This window comes from Oncorhynchus gorbuscha, linkage group LG26 (genome assembly GCF_021184085.1).
Source record: "Oncorhynchus gorbuscha isolate QuinsamMale2020 ecotype Even-year linkage group LG26, OgorEven_v1.0, whole genome shotgun sequence".
Lineage (NCBI taxonomy): Eukaryota > Metazoa > Chordata > Actinopteri > Salmoniformes > Salmonidae > Oncorhynchus > Oncorhynchus gorbuscha.
The window spans coordinates 22944385-22964235 of record NC_060198.1 but is presented as its reverse complement, the minus strand read 5'-3'; the positions used below and the strand labels follow the sequence as shown (position 1 = coordinate 22964235).

Sequence of the window (19851 nt, the reverse complement as noted above, 5' to 3'; positions counted from 1 at the left end):
CTCAACTTGAATACCAGGTTAAATAAAGGTGAAATAAAAATAATAATTTTTAAAAAGTATATCATTGGTTGCCAGATAATCTTCAGGGACAATAGCCTTGGCCGGTAAACAGTCCAACAGCCGCTTCATCTGCCCACCCAAAATACACCCTTGACCTCTCCCTGAAGACTGGGCTAGGCTTGGGCCGGGAAAGGAAGAGACAGACATCTTCCTAGCATGGCTAGTCAGTTGGTGTAGCACTCGCCGTTTTTTTGTTTTATAGCAGAAAAGATGATGGGATGATGTGTGGATGTCATAAAGTGAATGCACCAATTTGTAAGTCGCTCTGGATAAGAGCGTCTGCTAAATGACTTAAATGTTAAATGTTAAATGTGAAGAGTTTGAGTCACTGACCAGTAGGACTTCAATGCAGTAATGCTAGTGCAAAGTATTGAGTGTCAGTAATACACTATGGTTAGTATGCATCAATGCATGTAACTGTGGTAAACCACACAAAATACTTATACGAATACTCTACAACTGTATGTTGTTTAGTACATTAATTTATCAATTATCAAAAGTTACAGTAAATGCATGATTATAATAATTAATGATAGTACGCATATCATTTAAACACATTCCTCATCCTTACATATGGGACAGCCCCCCTCTGACACATTGCACAGAAAAATGGTTCAGGATAATGAAGATGTCCATCTCTCTCATCCTTTGTACACCACTTGCAACACCTTCCTTTACAACAAGGTTTGTGTACATGAACAGCCATTAGAGTCAGGTGCTGGGCCAAAGACAGGAAAACCCTTATTTAATTTAAGTCAGTTAAGAACATAGTCTTATTCTATATGACTGCCTAGGAACTGCCTGTTCAGGGGTAGAATGACAGATTTGTACCTTGTCAGCTCGGGGATTTGAACTTCCAACCTTTCGGTTAATAGTCCAACGCTCTAACCACGAGGCTAGCCTGCCGCCGCAAGATAGTCATGACAAGCATATCCTCCTCCTGGTGTAACTCCATATAGGCAGTTTGGGTTTCCAAAAGGACAGTCAAGTGGTCCTCCAAGAGCATTGTATGCTTTTCCATATCTATCTGTATATTGTCCAGGAGCCCCTGGCACAGGGTTTACTATCACCGGTGGGTTGTAAAATACCTATCGCCATCTGTTTTACTGCAGTTTGAAGAGATTTCAACAAAGGTAGGACACCGCAAAAAAAAATGTTTCCCATTGCCACCAGTGGACCATTCTTGATAAACTGTTTGAGCATGTGTAAACCGATGCGTCTGGCACCTACTACAACACCCTGTTTCAATGGCACTTAAATCTGTTGTCTTGCCCATTCACCCTCTGAATGGCACACACACAACCCATGTCTCAATTGTCTCAAGGCTTAAACATCCTTCTTGGATCTAACAGGTGATTATGGCTTTCACCTCGATTAACCTGGTCAGTCGATGTCATTGTAAGAGCATACTGTTTTGTACGCATTGAGTAAGTCTGTACTGGGGGATGTTATCAAGAGAAAGAATGCCACCCTGTGGCAAAAAAATCAAGGATCTTTTTCTCTGTTCCTACTTTACTGCCTTTAGTTGAAATCTAACAAATCGGGCTCACGTGCCTAAAACCAAACTGGAACAGAATGACATATTCTGTCTTCTTACACTTACAGTGATAGACTAGTGTCTTGTCCAAGCTGCCTCACGCTATAGAAACAGCCAGGGCTAATGCAAGGCTACTTACTTACATACACTAATATGGCAATTAAATATTGCAATTAAATGAACAGTGCCATACCATAGCCTACACACTATTATGCAAAGCTATATGGCATAGACAGAACTATTTCAAACCACAGAACTGCAGATGGGATTTATCTTATTGTGTTTGGCTTTGAAAGACCTTAACCAGTAGTAAAATATTAAGATTTATTTCAGGGTATGTTAAGACCAATTGTTATATATCGTTTACAGTTTAAAATGAGGAACAATGTCAAATCACCTACAATAAAATGCAGACCAAACACACCATAGTAATTGTAGACGTGTACCATCTGCCTCTTTTTCAACCTCTCCCTCCTTTGTCCCTAACTGCAGAATAAAATGCATGCTTTTTCTCGAGTGGTCTGGTTGCTAAGCAACTCCAGGGGCTAACCTCAACCCTGCCTCATGGTTAAGACTTTGTCGATAAAATGTATGACACAATGCAATGCTTTCTGGCAACACTCTGTACACAACATGTATTACACATGCAAACCCTTGCTTTACAAAATATCAGTATGTGTTTCTAGGAGGCTCTATCTCCTAATAAACATACCAGACCTAGGGTGAAATATGCCAAATATGTTCATATAATACATTTGAGGTGTGCTTGATTTAGCTTGGGGTTTGAACTTTGGGGACTGTTCCATTGGTTCCATAAGGAAACAAATTATATTCCATACACTGTACGTGTATGTGTAGTCTAGTTACACGTAATTACACCATTGTAACCAATTACTGCCCTCTATGGTTGGTTTAGTATGGAGGAGTGTTGGATCAGTCAGTCTGCCAGAGCAGTAAAGGCCTATAGATGTTTAGAGGTCACTAACAGTGGCAAGCACAGTGCTTCCCTTGTTATACCCCAGCCACAGGTTTTACGGCAAGGGGGGTATTGCCACTCCAGATCCCTCTAAGCAGATTTTACAGTAATTCTTATATAATCATTGGTAAATTGACACTAAGCCAGGCCTCGAGGAATGGAAATTCAAATATATTAGATTAGACGAGACATTGGTTTAATGTGAGAAAATAACAAAAGGTGGCCTATTGGTAAGAATTGTGTCTGTCACCTATTACATAGGGCAGAAGGCTATTTACCAAGTTAGGCCTCCCATTGTGTCATTCGGTTGGGTAAGCATTGTAGATCATCTCTGAAGACCTGCAATTTGTTTATATCAGCTAAACTAGTTTTAATGTCATTATCTTCTAACACCATCTCATCAACAGATCAGACAGAGGGGGCTGGTGGGAGGAGCTATAGGAGGACGGGCTCATTGAAATGACTGGAGTTGAATAAATGGGAAAGGTATAAAACACATCAAACATACGGAAACCACATGTTTGACTTCGTTCCATGAATTCCATTCCAGCCATTACAATGAGCCCGTCCTCCTATAGCTCCTCCCACCAGCCTCCTCTGAGATCAGTGTCGGCCTACCTACACACAAACCTCTTTAATTCCAAGCATCAGTGCAGAACGCTCAGGAAGAATTTCAGAACAATCTCTGTCTGTACTCTGGCGCCCTCCTCCCCTTAAGGCCGCCTAGCGAACTACTCGTCTCTGTCGGGTGTCCACTGAGTGACTGCAGCTGGAGAGACAATAACTGTCTGCCACACAGGTAAGAGAGAAAGACGCTTTATCTATTTTTAGCAAACCTAGTACATTCCGCAAGTCATCGCTCCTAGGTGTCTTCGAATGATGAAGAATTCGAGCAGTTGGCTTTTTTTTTCAGGGGCAAAACAAAAGCGCCATTCATGCTTGTCATGTAGCTTAGAGGCACCGAGCGTATCCTTTTTTCCCGTTGCCTACTGTAGGTCTGGGTGTGAGGAGAGGTCGGGCCTGGGTACTGTCTTGCCTTGACAAGCAAATTCATCGCACCAGGCAGGAGCCCCAAACAAGCCATGTGGATAATTGGATCAGAAGTGGCTAAATGGATTTGTCCATGAACACGCACTTTGTAGTTTAATGTTATATATTTTGACTTTTACATTCGTTATTAAAATATGACAGTTGTCATGATGCGTAAACTGAGGCTAAGCTAGCTAATTGATGTAGCCAAGGGGTGTAACTTAGCTTGCAAGCTACAAATGATCTAGCAAGCTACCAAACCTATTAGCTGAGCGTTAGCTATCTAAACTCGCCAATTATAATGGCCACGGATTTTTAGCTATGATTTTAAGATAGTGGTGCCCTTCTGTTTTCCTTACTTGGGGCCTGTCTTTACTTTGGGTAGCTTGTCTTGCTTGAGAAAACTGAAAGAAGAAATCACACATTGTTCCTTACAGGATTTAAAAAAAAGCTTTTATATAGTATATGTTTTGATCCATGTACAGACGGTAGCAAACTTTCATAGCAACATCGACACTTGTGTGTCAGTTTGATTTTTGTGCTGAATCATAGGCAGTAGCATTGCATATGAAATTGGATTTCCGCAGCTGTGCTTTCCGCTGTCAGTGGTGCTGATGTTGGCTTATCAGCTCACCACTTGCACCTTATCACCAGGCCACTTATTGTCAGTGGCTTGTCTGGCTGTAGTTACTTGCTGTCCCACTATAGAAATCCAAAAGTAGACTGTGAAATGTTATTTCACCTGCGTATTACCTCATTTGCTAACTAGCCAATTATTCATATTTCAGGAAAGATTTGTAGCCGCACCTCCCTTTCCAGGGATGCATGCGATGTAAAGTATTGCTATTGCAACTTTGTAATCAAGTAGTAGGCCGGGTATTATTTTTAAGCCACTTTGTTAGAAAAATGTAGGCCTTTATATCTTGGCTCAAAGTCCAATCTAATTTTTGAGGAGATGCATTCCGCGTGCCCTTGCCATGTGGTGCTTTGTCTGAAACAAATCGATTCACTGTATCATCGATACACCTTTTTCCCGTACTATTTCGATATTATTCAGCACACTTGTAATTTTCATATTGAGGTCTATTTTTGCCAAACTGAGCCATAACACGATGGCGTTTTTTTTTCCGGTGTTTTCTATGTTGCAGACACGCCTCATTCTCGCTCTGCTCTCCGCATTTTTTCATAGCTCTTGTGCTTTGAGTTGCAGTGAGAGATGAGCATGCATGATCTCACTCCGATTTCGCTACTTGCCGATAGGTCTGTACATTTGTTAGATGAATCAACACTCTCCATTATCCCTCGACTATTTTTGCTCGAGGTCGAAAATCATAGGTAGAGTCCATTTCAAAGGAATATCGAGGGACAAAGGCTTATCTCAATCTCTCTCCTATCCAATTCCTCCTCCACGCCCATCTTGTTAAATGGGTCCTGGAGAATGCTGTAAGAATTGTTCTTCCCTGATCTCATACGTTGGAAATCTGTAGAAATTATGTTGTCCTGTTTGAGTAACACTTTGAGAACTAGACCTAATTTTCATTAACATTGTATTCTATGCTCATTAGTATTGGGATATAGCCTGACTTAAGAAAATAAGGTTTATTCCTAGCCATCATTTTATGTTTTTTTTTTAATACAAAATAATGCTGACAAATGGCCCTCTGCTCTCTGACAAACCTTTTAGTTTTCAAATTTACACGCATAATTTGATTGGACCGCCCAATTAGGGAGCTCTGTAAAACATATCTAAAGCCTAATTGGATGAGCTGGTCTGCAGGCTACATGCTACTGCAGTGTGGTATGATAGTCATACTATATACAATGATTAAATTATGCCCCTAATTTATGGCGGTGAGTTGTTGTTCTGTGTTCTTGGCAGGGAATTTACATCTGCACTCATCCATTTTGACCTCACTGAATGGGATCAGAGGCAGGGACCATAATTCAGTTAGCCCTAGTTCTACAACGTAGCCCCAGTAACACGGCTTTTAGGGTTCATTTTCAAGTTAAGATTAAAGACTAAACTAAATTGACAATCGCATAACTCTTTATATAAACAATGTCCACAAAACTAGAGTGCATCATTGTGATTGGATGACGAAAAAGAGATCCTAGCCAACACTAATTGGCATTGGTCCAATATTTAGCCAAGACACTCCTTACTTTCTGCACTTCTACACATGTCAGGGTGCACTATGAATCAAAGAGTTGTCTCAGAGACCCATGCTGAGTGCGTTAGCATAGCCTGGCGTAAGCTGCTGCTGGACCCCAGCTGTAGGGAATAGGGTGCCATTTGGGACGCTGTCTGTCTGCCTGCCCTGCCACAAGCAGCTGTACACATGCCTCTGTGCAGTCATCAGCGGTCCATGCCAGCAGATGTCTCTCACACTCAACCCCTAGCCAGATGAACAGGACATGACTTGTTAGCGTAACGTGATCGCTCGCACCCGTGAAATAAACCTGAAATCTCAAACACGCCAGTCCATTATTCTTAAAAGGACATTGGGTGTAGAGGAGACCAATGTTACCAAGTATGTCATGATTGACAACTCTTACGAGCTCTGTTGGTTGCCTTTGAGGGCATGATTAAGGGACTTGGTTTCAAAGCTGTCTATGTCCTTGCTTTCTCTCTTGCACTCTGTTATAAGATGTACCTACGTATAGGATTAGTATCCCATGTTGCTGTTATTTTTCCTCGGGACATTTGCAGTACAGGATATAGGTAAATGCCAGACATTCTTTGAGGGCCACTCTCACTGATTCCCTGCGCCATGAGCCTCTGACATCTTAGCATATAAATACAGAATTACTTGCATGTGCTAGCTAGGGCTGGGCGATATGACAATATATATTGTGTGACTATATGAAAAACGTCTATCGTTTTCACATTATGCTCTATCGTTTATTTCGTTGTGTCGCAAATCACACTCTTTACGGCGATATTTTTCGTCAATTGGACGTTGCTTTCCGTTCTTCCACACTTCCCGTGTGGAAGGAAATTTGCAACACAAACAAACATGGAGGAGAGTGAACGTGACCCAGAGCATGGAGATCGTACCTAAAAGAGGGGCTACATCTGTCACATGGACGTGGTTTGGGTATGAAAAGTCTGACACGGACCAGAAAACCGTCCTCTGCAAAATATGCCGCAGGCAGGTCCTGAACAACAGGCTCAAACACCACTAACCTCTTTTACCACCTACGCAAGAATCATGTGAAACAGTACGGAGAGAGTCTACGGATGAGAACCCAAAAAGTATAGTTGAGTGCTCAAAACAAACCCCCGACTCAGACGTTGCAAGAGGCTTTTGCCCGCGGCACAGCATATGGCAAAGAATCACGAAGATGGAAGGAGATAACAGCTGCCGTTACAACTTAACATCTGCAGAGACAATGCCCCAATTTACACGGTCGAGAAACGGGTGTTTTGTGAGTTGGTGCTAACACTTGACCCAAGGTACCAAATGCAAATTGATATGTGACACATTAATGCCAAAATAACATGCAAAACAGGCAAGCCCCCACAAAAAATGTAAAACAAAATATATAATGTATATATAGATATATATTTTGTTTGCGACTACGTGTTTTCTATTTACCATTTTAGATTTTATACATTATTTTATATTTTGTTACTTGCTTAGTTGAAAATTTGCACAAAGGTTCAAAATAAAAGGAGAAATAATCAAATATGAGTAAGTACCTTTTATTTGTTGAGTATATTTCAAAATGTAATAAGAAATAATAATTTAAAAAAATGACATGTGGTAATTTTATCTAAACTATTTATTTATTGAATTTACTGAAAATGTGCTATATAATGTGCTATATCGTGCTATGTATCGTTATCGGGATATTAAATGTATTTTTCATGTATTTTTCTCATATAGGGATATGAGATTTTGACCATATCGCCCAGCCGTAGTGCTAGCTATAAACAAACTGGAAAAGCAGGTCCACCCTTTTTTATACAGTCATTGGATTCACCTAACGTTTGAGAAAGAATAGGCTACATACATTTTAGCCTGCATTTAATGTGCAATACAAAAACCTAGCAATAATATTGACTCAAGTACTTGAGGATACCTTTAGCCTAATTAATGAACCTATGCCTCATGCAGGTAGGTGATCTCCAGAGCAGATGCTAGGTCTTGTCCTGACTCTCTGTCAGATCTCAAGGCCACGCATACTCTACTGTAGCACAGGAGGTTGGTGGCACCTTAATGTGGGAGAACAGGCTCGTTGTAATGACTGCAGGGGATTAAGTGGAATGGTATCAAACACACAGCTTCCATGTGATTGATGCCATTCCGTTCGCTCCATTCCAGCCACTATTATCAGCCGTCCTCCCCTCAGCAGCCTCCACTGTACTGTAGTGTGCTATAGTGTAAGGATGGTATTAGGTAGCAAGGTCACTGAGCCACAGCACTGCAACGAGAGAGAGCCCAGATGAGCTTCCTTTGGTTTGGCTGGCTCTCTACTAATCTGGGATGTCTTGGCCTCGTTGTCATGCTGATTCTTTGAGTTGTGGTTAAACTTTGCCTGTCGGGATGTTAGGCTGCCTATTTCCTCTTAGTTGTTTTGAGTGAAAATACTGAACGAGGCCTAATGTTATTTGACGGTATTCATTCTCCATCACCACTCATCATGTTTGTGCATTGAGGAGATGAACGTCTCCTAATGGTAGGATCAAACACACCCATGAGTAGAGGTCGACCGATTAATCGGAATGGCCGATTTAATTATGGCCGATTTTTCAATCAGAAATCTGTATTTTTGGACACCGATTTGGCCAATTTTTTATTTTATTTTATTTTATTTATTTAACTAGGCAAGTCAGTTAATAACACATTCTCATTTTCAATGAAGGCCTAGGAACGGTGGGTTAACTGCCTTGTTTAGAGGCAGAACGACAGATGTTTTACCTTGTCAGCTTGTGGATTCGTTTTTGCAACCTCCTGGTTACTAGTCCAATGCTCCAACCACCTGCCTTACATTGCACTCCACGAGGAGCCTGCGTGGCAGGCTGACTACCTGTTACGCGAGGGCAGCAGGACGCCAAGGTATGTTGCTAGCTAGCATTAAACTCATCTTTATAAAAAAACAATCTTCACATAATCACTAGTTAAACTAGTAATATCAACCATGTGTAGTTATCTAGCGTGTCCTGCGTTGCATATAATCGATGTGGTGCCTGTTAATTTCTCATCGAATCACAGCCTACTTCACCAAACGGGTGATGATTTAGCACTGTCGTTGCACCAAACCCATCCATAAACATCAATGCCTTTCTTTAAAATCAATACAGAAGTATATATTTAGTTAATGTTTCCTGCTAACATGAATTTCTTACAATTAGGGAAATTGTGTCACTTCTCTTGCATTCCGTGCAAGCAGTCAGGGTATATGCAGCAGTTTGGGCCACCTGGCTCATTGCGAACTGTGTGAAGTCCATTTATTCCTAACAAAGACCGTAATTAATTTGCCAGAATTGTACATAATTATGACATAACATGGAAGGTTGTACAATGTAACAGCAATATTTAGACTTAGGGTTGCCACCCGTTAGATAAAATACTGAACAGTTCCGTATTTCACTGAAAGAATAAACGTTTTTTTTTCTAAATTATATTTTCCGGATTCGACCATATCAGTGACCAAAGGCTCGTATTTCTGTGTGTTATTATGTTACAATTAAGTCTGATTTGATATTTGATAGAGAAGTCTGACTGAGCGATGGAAGGCAGCAGCAGGCTCGGAAGCATTCGTTCAAACAGCACATTTGTGCGTTTGCCAGCAGCTCTTCGCAATGCTTCAAGCATTGAGCTGTTTATGACTTCAAGCCTTTCAACTCCCGAGATGAGGCTGGTGTAACCGATGTGAAATGGCTAGATAGTTAGTGGGATGCGCGCTAATAGCGTTTCAATCGGTGACGTCACTTGCTCTGAGACTTGGAGTAGTTGTTTCCCTTGCTCTGCAAGGGCCGCTGCTTTTGTGGAGCGATGGGTACGATGCTTTGAGGGTGGCTGTTGTCGATGTGTTCCTGGTTCGAGCCCAGGTAGGGGCGAGGAGAGGGACGGAAGCTATACTGTTACACTGGCAATAATAAAGTGCCTATAAGAACATCCAATAGTCCAAGGTTAATGAAATACAAATGGTATAGAGAGAAATAGTCCTATAATTCCTATAATAACTACAACCTAAAACTTCTTACCTGGGAATATTGAAGACTCATGTTAAAAGGAACCAGCAGCTTTCATATGTTCTCATGTTCTGAGCAAGGAACTCAAACGTTAGCTTTCTTACATGGCACATATTGAACTGTTACTTTCTTCTCCAACACTTTGTTTTTGCATTATTTAAACCAAATTCAACATGTATGATTATTTATTTGAGGCTAAATTGATTTAATTGATGTATTATATTAAGTTAAAATAAGTGTTAATTCAGTATTGTTGTAATTGTCATTATTACAAATACATGTTTTTTTAAAAATCGGCCGATTAATCGGTATTGACTTTTGGGGGGGAATAATCGGTATCGGCGTTGAAAAATCCTAATCGGTCGACCTCTACCCATGAGTCCTGATTCAGCACTGGGCTAACCCTGGACGTCTGGGCAGGAACAAGGTCAATGTTTCTCATGTATTTTTTTAACCTTGGGACTAGCTGGTTCTCTAGCTCTGAGGAGTGGTAGCCTAATGCTGCACGCATGAACGGTTTGTATATCCATTTGTATATCCATTTGTATATCCATTTGCAGAGAGCATCTCTGATATGTTTCTAGCAGACGCTGATGTTTCCAGAGGAAGTCGGCAGCACCAGCTCTCTTCCTCGCTCAAACTCTCTTTTACTTCCCCCCCTCCCTCTCTCTCTTCCTCATACTCTCTCTCATCATGCTGCGCTGAGCAAAGAGCCCCGTGCTTCCACCGACACGTCTGTAGTATGAGACCAATGTTCATGGTCCACACGGATGCCATTAGAGACAGAGAGGGGAAATAAAGGGAGAGAATGATAGAGACAGAGAGAGAAAAGGGAAAGAGAGTGTGGTGAAGTACTGCCTCTATCCCATCCTTCCCTAATAGCAGGGACTGACTGGAAACTAGGTCAGATCCACTGACTGAGGCAGCCAACTGTGAGTGGAGCGGGCAGGCAGGACTCCTGGAGTGGGTGACCCTCTGTCTGTAAAGACTACAGAACACACATACACACACACACAGTCCCATAACCCACTAGCCAAAACCTCAACTATAAACATAAACGACTCTATGATCTTGTTTTTACCGTCATCTTTACTCTTACAACATAATTGAGCTGATTCATGGTTACTCGCAGCCTTAAGTCGCATGTATTGACGTCATGCAGCCTTACTCTGTTTGCAGACTCAGCACGGTAACAATGTTTCTTAATATGTCTCTGGGTCTTGGGTTGTTAACTGCGTAATGGAGAGGCTGCTTGTTCTATATATCTGTAGCAGACTCGACACCTGTCGCAGACTGGCCAATTAATTATGGTTGGCCTGGGCTTAAACGTGCAGACATGTCAAGGTGTGTTTATTGGTCAACATCCTGAGTAGAAGATTCAGACCCAGCGGGCAAAACTGGTTGCGATGATATCATTCCAATGACTTCATAATGACGCAGCTGCAACCAGCTTTGCACACTAGGGAGTAGTTAGTTTCTCTTGCACTGTGAGGGTGTCCTAGACCTAACAGTAGAGTGTGTCCAGGCGTTTTGGCTAAATGGGTGCTGCTATATTTGGGGGGGGGGGTGATGACTACCTTGAAATAGATGGTTCACTTTGAGCCCATGAATGTCAATGGCCTCGCCGGAGCCGTCCGTTTATTTATGGTCGATACTCTGTCACGTCATGGTTGACTTGACTGCGCCCTAGTTATCCTCCTCCTCGGTGATTGAATGATAGCTAAACCTTTTTAGGAATCAGACTGAAGTTCAAAAAGGAAGGAACCCTTGTCAATTTGTGTGTTAGGAATGTTGCCTAATCCCAGGAAATTCAACCAGTTGCATAAACCAGGCTGAATGGAAAGCAGCTGTCTTGATGACTTCTTCTCTGTCTGCGTCCTTAACGGATTCCTTTCATGTCCTAATCTACTGTCGACAGAGAGCACACAGGCCTGGGCCTTGTTTGAAACATGTAATATGTATGTTTGAGGTTATTATTGCTTATTGTAATACATTGCAATGTAATATATTGTAATACAGTGTGGTAATGATACTCAATATCACTCTCAATAGTATTCCTGTTACATCAATTTACAACGTTTTCATTTCGGCGTACTCAGAAAGTGACCAAAACAAGGTTCAAAATAGAGCTGGGATGATAGACGGAAAATGTCCGAAATTGCCTTTATTTTACCGAAACATTTAGCTTAAGTCAGTAATTCTAAGTGATTTTGCTACACAACGCTCCTGTAGGTCAGGGGTACTCAAATACTATTTGAGAAGGTTCGGTCAAACACATTTTATAGGTGGCAAAGGTCTGGATTGATAATATAATTTATTTCCTGCAATTCTACGCATTCGTCCATGTCTTATGTATGTTTATATAAAACCAGGGGTCGAAGCCCGACCGAGTAAGAAAATAAAATCCAAATATATATATATATATTTAATCGCACTATGGATATTTTTCTACATCGCCCAGCTCCAGTTCAAAACCACGTAGAACAAACAGGTCCTCCAACCAGCTACATAAATCCGGGGAACATGTTTTGCTAGACATTTATCAGGCCACTGACACTTCTGCCTTCCCAGAAGCCATCAGCTTAATAAACTGCACTATTTGCGGCCCTTCATCCATCACCCATCCCTGCTCTGAACTGAACACTGGGAAGAAGAGCACTGCTTTACCCTCACAGTGGCATCGGAGGATGGTGCGTCTTTTTAATCTTGCCATGAAATAGCCTCGCCAAGCCACAATAAACTAAGGCATTTGTACTTCCGACACGTGAGAGTGCCTTGGAAGATATCTTTGGAAGCGTTTCCACTTGTATACCAATGCATTGTTCACACTGCCAGGATCAACTTTGTTTTGCTTGTTCCTGGCGTCCGAGGGTGTTTGTAGAAGAGGTCGACCGATTATGAAAAAATCGGATACTAATTTTTGGTCCTGACAATTACAACAATACTGAATGAATCCTTATTTTAACTGAATATAATATATAAGTAAAATCAATTTAGTCTCAAGTAAATAATGAAACATGTTCAATTTGGTTTAAATAATGCACAAACACAGTGTTGGAGAAGAAAGTAAAAGTGCAAGGTGTGCCATGTAAAAAAGCTAAAGTTTCAGTTCCTTGCTCAGAACATGAGAACATATGAAAGCTGGTGGTTCCTTTTAACATGAGTCTTCAATATTCCCAGGTAAGACGTTTTAGGTTAGTTATTATAGGACTATTTCTCTCTATACCATTTGTATTTCATATACATTTGACTATTGGATGTTCTTATAGGCACTATAGTATTGCCAGCCTAATCTCGGGAGTTGATAGGCTTGAAGTCATAAACAGTGCAAACGCAGGAAAGTGCTGTTTGAATGAATGCTTATGAGCCTGCTGCTGCCTACCACCGCTCAGACTGCTCTATCAAATCAGACTTAATTATAATATAATAACACAGAAATACGAGCCTTAGGTCATTAATATGGTCAAATCCAGAAACGATCATTTCGAAAACAAAACGTTTATTCTTTCAGTGAAATACGGAACCATTCCGTATTTTATCTAACGGGTGGCAACCCTAAGTCTAAATATTGTTGTTACATTGCACAACCTTCAATGTTATGTCATAATTATGTACAATTCTGGCAAATGAATTACGGTCTTTGTTAGGTAGAAATGGTCTTCACACGGTTCGCAACGAGCCAGGCGGCCCAAACTGCTGCATACTGTATATCATGACTCTGCTTGCACAGAATGCAAGAGAAGTGACACAATTTCCCTAATTAAAATAAATTCATTTTAGCAGGTAATATTAACTAAATATGCAGGTTTAAAAAATATATACTTGTGTATTGATTTTAAGAAAGGCATTGATGTTTATGGTTAGGTACACGTTGATGTTTATGGTTAGGTACACGTTGATGTTTATGGTTAGGTACACATTGATGTTTATGGTTAGGTACACGTTGATGTTTATGGTTAGGTACACGTTGATGTTTATGGTTAGGTACACGTTGATGTTTATGGTTAGTTACACGTTGATGTTTATGGTTAGGTACACGTTGATGTTTATGGTTAGGTACACGTTGATGTTTATGGTTAGGTACACGTTGATGTTTATGGTTAGGTATACGTTTGGCGAAGTAGGCTGTGATTCGATGATAAATTAACAGGCACCACATTGATTATATGCACTGCAGGACAAGCTAGATGAACTAGTAATATCATCAACCATGTGTAGTTAACTAGTGATTATGTTAAGATTGTTTTTTTATAAGATAAGTTTAATGCTAGCTAGCAACTTACCTTGGCCCCTTGCTGCACTCGCATAACAGGTAGTCAGCCTGCCACGCAGTCTCCTCGTGGAGTGCAATGTAATCGGGCCATAATCGGCGTCCAAAAATTACGATTACCGATTTTGTTATGAAAACTTGAAATCGTCCCGAATTAATCAGATTCTAATCGGTCGACCTCTAGTTTGTAGTGAAGTCAACATTGGGGCCCGCATGCCCTGAACCTCTGGAGAGCTGAAGTGAAGGGGGGATGAGGGTGTGTCCTGGAGGACATCACCGACATCAGTGATGACTGACAACAACGTCTTCTCCCTGACCCCCTGACCTGAGGGAGTGTATAGAGCCAAGCCTAGTGACAGAGGAATGTTGAGAAGCATGTCGGTCAGTCAGCTGATGGGGGCGTGATCAGCATGGCTGGAATGTCCCCTCTCCTCACAGCACAGCTCATAAAGATACTTCCTTTAGCTTCTGTCACCACAGTGAAGAACACAAGAGCTCACAGATTAAGACCGTGCCCCTTGTAGAAGACCGTGCCCCTTGTAGCCTACTTTTGGGTATGCGCGTCATTGTCCACTCCTGAGTCACTGAAAATAATACTGTTACTAAGTTAGTATTGTGACGAATGATGGGCACTCTGTGTCGGGTCAGTAGGTCTGAGTTCATGGGGTATTTTTATGCCTCTGTCAGTGTCAGCAGGTCTGTTGCCCTAAATTAAAGGGGCAGTTCACCAGAAATGACATATTGGTTTCCTTACCCTGTAAGCAGTCTGTTGACAAGGTATGACAGCAATCCATGCTTTGGTTTAGCTTCCCTAGCACTGTTTCCAAATGCTACAGTTTTAGCATATGTGGCACAAATCCCAGTCAAGTCATGGTATCGATATTAGCATTTTTCGTGCATCTACATAGACTGCTTACAGGGTTGTAGTGGAGTAATATTTGACATATGCATATTATACACTGTTCAAAAAAATAAAGGGAACACTTAAACAACACAATGTAACTCCAAGTCAATCACACTTCTGTGAAATCAAACTGTCCACATAGGAAGCAACACTGATTGACAGTAAATTTCACATGCTGTTGTGCAAATGGAATAGACAACAGTTGGAAATTATACGCTATTAGCAAGACACCCCCAATAAAGGAGTGGTTCTGCAGGTGGTGACCACAGACCACTTCTCAGTTCCTATGCTTCCTGGCTGATGTTTTGGTCACTTTTGAATGCTGGCGGTGCTTTCACTCTAGTGGTAGCATGAGACGGAGTCTACAACCCATACAAGTGGCTCAGGTAGTACAGCTCATCCAGGATGGCACATCAATGTGAGCTGTGGCAAGAAGGTTTTCTGTGTCTGTCAGCATAGTGTCCAGAGCTTGGAGGCGCTACCAGGAGACAGGCCAGTACATCAGGAGACGTGGAGGAGGCCGTAGGAGGGCAACAACCCAGCAGCAGGACCGCTACCTCTGCCATTGTGCAAGGAGGAGCAGGAGGAGCACTGTCAGAGCCCTGCAAAATGACCTACAGCAGGCCACAAATGTGCATGTGTCTGTTCAAACGGTCAGAAACAGACTCCATGAGGGTGGTATGAGGGCCCGACATCCACAGGTGGGAGTTGTGCTTACAGCCCAACACCGTGCAGAACGTTTGGCATTTGCCAGAGAACACCAAGATTGGCAAATTCGCCACTAGCGCCCTGTGCTCTTCACAGATGAAAGCAGGTTCATACTGAGCATATGTGACAGAGTCTGGAGACGCCGTGGAGAATGTTCTGCTGCCTGCAACATCCTCCAGCATGACCGGGTTGGTGGTGGGTCAGTCATGGTGTGGGAGGCAGTTCTTTGGGGGGGCCGCACAGCCCTCCATGTGCTCGCCAGAGGTAGCCTGACTGCCATTAGGTACCGAGATGAGATCCTCAGACCCCTTGTGAGACCATATGCTGGTGCGGTTGGCCCTGGGTTCCTCCTAATGCAAGACAATGCTAGACCTCATGTGGCTGGAGTGTGTGAGCAGTTCCTGCAAGAGGAAGGCATTGATGCTATGGACTGGCCTGCCCGTTCCCCAGACCTGAATCCAATTGAGCACATCTGGGACATCATGTTGCACCACAGACTGTCCAGGATTTGGCAGATGCTTTAGTCCAGTTCTGGGAGGAGATCCCTCAGGAGAACATCCGCCACCTCATCAGGAGCATGCCCAGGCGTTGTAGGGAGGTCATACATGCACGTGGAGGCCACACACACTACTGAGCCTCATTTTGGCTTGTTTTAAGGACATTACATCAAAGTTGGATCAGCCTGTAGTGTGGTTTTCCACTTTAATTTTGAGTGTGACTCCAAATCCAGACCTACATGGGTTGATAAATTTGATTTCCATTGATCATTTTTGTGTTATTTTGTTGTCAGCGCATTCAACTATGTAAAGAAAAAAGTATTTAATAAGAATATTTAATTAATTCAGATCTAGGATGTGTTATTAGTGTTCCCTTTATTATTTTGAGCAGTGTATATAACTCACATGAGGCTCGTAATAAGACTAAGCAATTAGCCTATTAAAATGTTTTTCTGAGTCCATAAAATATAGTTAAACCATGTGCAATCAAGTATTATGTGTTTAGCTGACTAAGATCAAGGAATGATCATGAGGAGCAAATATCAACGCAAGTATTATTTAATAATGTTGTCAAATGAATGGACTCACATACAAGGCAGAAAGCTTAAGGTACAAGGCAATACTGATATTAACAAAGCATCATTCTAGACATAAACACTTAGTGTACGAAACATTAAAGGACACTTGCTCTTTCCATGACATAGCTTACACCTGATCAGTCTATGATCCCTTATTGATGTCACTTGTTAAATCCACTTCAAATCAGTGTAGATGAGGGGAAGAGACAGGTTAAAGAAGGATTTTTAAGCCTCGAGACAATTGACACGTGGATTTTGCCCTCTGAACAGCCTCAATTCGTCAGGGCATGGACTCCACAAAGATTTCCACAGGGATGCTGGTCCATTTTGACTCCAATGCTTCCCACAGTAGTGTCAAGTTAGCTGGATGTCCATTGGGTGGTGGACCATTCTTGATACACGCAGGAAACTGTTTAGTGTGAAAACCCCAGCAGCGTTGCAGTTCTTGACGCAAACCGGTGCGCCTGGCACCTACTACCATACCCCATTCAAAGGCACTTAAATGTTTAGTCTTGCCCATTCACCCTCTGAATGACACACATACACAATCCATGTCTCAATTGTCTCAAGGCTGAAAAATCCATCTTTAACCTGTCTCCTCCCCTTCATCTACACTGATTGAAGTGGATTTAACAAGTGACATCATTAAGGGATCAAAGCTTTCACCATTACAGGCAGAAACGGATTGAGATTATGACGTCATTTCAACCAGTTTTGCCCAGTATTTCCCCGCTGGGTCTGGGTTCATGATCCGCATTATCCCCAAACAATACCGGCTTCTCATCGAGTCAGGATAATGCCTGCCTGAGTTGCACAAACGGAATCAACATTTTCATTCAGGCATCTGAAAATAGAGCCAACGTTAGGGTTTTTTGTTTCCGATCACCAGAAACCTTGTTTTGAATTTAGCCTAATCTTCTCTGTAATTACAAGAAAGAAGGCCATAGTTTCCTCTTTGGGGAGAAATCAATGCAAGGCTTTTGTGAACTAAATTGTGTAATACTGTGGGGTAATTTCAGAACAAACCTTTCTTCTGTTTTACATAAAAACTGGTCTGCTTTCCCCTTAGCCTTGCAGCTTCACCCTCTCGACCCTCCCAAGAGGGCAGTCTTCCAGGGCTGAGTCACATCACAGCTAATGTACAGACGGCCCCGGCCGGAGCCAAACAGTGGCAATGTTAAGAGCGGACACTCAGAAGGAGGGCCCCAGAGAGGGCAAGGTGGATGCATTGCAGTAGCCTTTCTGGGCTCTTTTTTTTCTTCCTCTGGTATTTTCTGGGACAGTGAAAGCAGGAAACCCCCAGTACAGCACATTAGAAAGAAACATCCCACTGTTCCATATTGTATCAGCTTGTTTTCCTGTTTCTGCATTCCATCTCTGTCCCACGCCATGCTCCACCCATTCTCCTCCTGACTCTCCTCCTCTGTTTCTCAGAGTGAATCAGCTGAACCAGCTGTTTTTGTCAAACGTTCCTTGTCATTCTGTGCGTCCCAAATGGAACCATATTCACTATAGGCACTGCTTTGGACCCTGGTCCAAAGTAGTGCGCTATAATAGGGAATAGGGTCCCATTTGAGACATTGTGTGGATCTGCATGGATGGGCAGCAAATACTCTGAGCCTCAGACTACAACCGCTCTCCCTCTCTCCTCTTTAAAATTCTGTCTGACTGTCCTGTGGTCCAGCTGCAGACCTCGAATGACACCTCGAACTCTACGGTTACACAACAGTCAGGTGGACTTCTCTTAGTCGGCACGTTCTGCTTTACTCTGTTGTCACACAGAGGAGAAAGTGAATGTCGAGGAAGTGGAAAGGACTCTGCTTTCAACGCAGTCCGGCCTGGAGTCGCCTATTTCAAGAGCAGTATTCACTAATCAGGTTCAACAATAGTCTTGCAAGAGTTTAGTTGGTTAGGGTTACGTAAAGGGAGGAGAAAACTGTTTGTTTTGAAAGGGCTTAGCTTTAATCAAACCCCAAATCAGATCATTAAGATCATCTCACAAGGTTCGCCCCCAGAAACAGCTCCTAAAAATATTCTCAAAAATGGCATGTGTTATGCTCAAATCGCCCACGTACTTGCCTCTAGCCTAATTTCACATGGATTTACATGGTATGCTGAAACCAATTCAAGTGAAAAACTGAAGGCTGCGTCTAGCCTAATCTGAGCTATTCTGCAAAAAACTGTTATTGGAAACGACACCAGAGGAGATATGTCTCTAGTTCATCTCTAAAATGTCTCTAGTTCATCTCTAAAATGTCTCTAGTTCATCTCTAAAAGTGTCTCTAGTTCATCTCTAAAATGTCTCTAGTTCATCTCTAAAATGTCTCTATTTTATCACTGTATCTACCGTCTGACATTGGGGATGCAGGCTAGATTGAGAGCCAAGCATTCGAAGACTGAGGAGAGTTCCTCCATTTCTTCTCTTTTGGATTCTGCTGTATCATGCCGCTGCATTGGGCTGGGCGTGTGTGTCCCGGTCTGAGCATGCGCCAGCTTTCTTTCTGCAAGGACCAGAGGCTTTGTAGGCGCACCTTCCCTATCCCTCCCTTCCTTTCCCTCTCCGCTCACTCTTTCCCTCTCCCTCCCTTACTCCTTTTGCCTCTCCTCTCGCTCTCTTTCCCTCTTCCAGCAACAGTCTCATTCCCCTTGTGCCCTTCCTCTCTAACAGTCTCCTTCTCTCTCTCCTCCCTGTCAGTATCGTCTTCTATTCTTTCACTCCCATTCCCTCTCCATCTTTTTTTCTCCCCTCGCCCTTTACCGCCCCTCATCCCCCCCTTAGACACAGTCCCTCCCTGTCTCGTTCTCGTTGTGTCGTCTGCTTTCCTTCTCTCCCCGCTCTTTCGTTCTCTCCTCTCCATCGTTGATAAACTGAAGGAACCTTTCAGGTTTCGTGCAAGAAAAAGAACAAACAACAATATTATCAGAGAAAGCTTTTAGAATATCTTTTTTTATAGGTGAATTTATAAGAACTGCAGATGATATGATCTCTGCAGACTGCGCTCAAGGCTTTCAAACATCTCACATTGCTAAATCCCACGCTGCATACTTTGTCCTCGCTGTGTTCTATCTGCTGCTCTGATACTTTCCCCC

At 42.3% G+C, this 19851-nt stretch overlaps 1 pseudogene across 1 annotated transcript in view; it reads left to right on the top strand.

Moving 5' to 3' along the window:
• Positions 1 to 3216: 3216 nt before the first annotated feature.
• Positions 3217 to 19851, top strand: part of LOC124015699 — a 49567-nt pseudogene continuing 32932 nt past the window's right edge. Inside the window, exon 1 of the transcript XR_006835210.1 lies at positions 3217 to 3372. The product of XR_006835210.1 is annotated as a microtubule-associated protein tau-like (transcript). The remainder of the gene's footprint in view (positions 3373 to 19851) is intronic.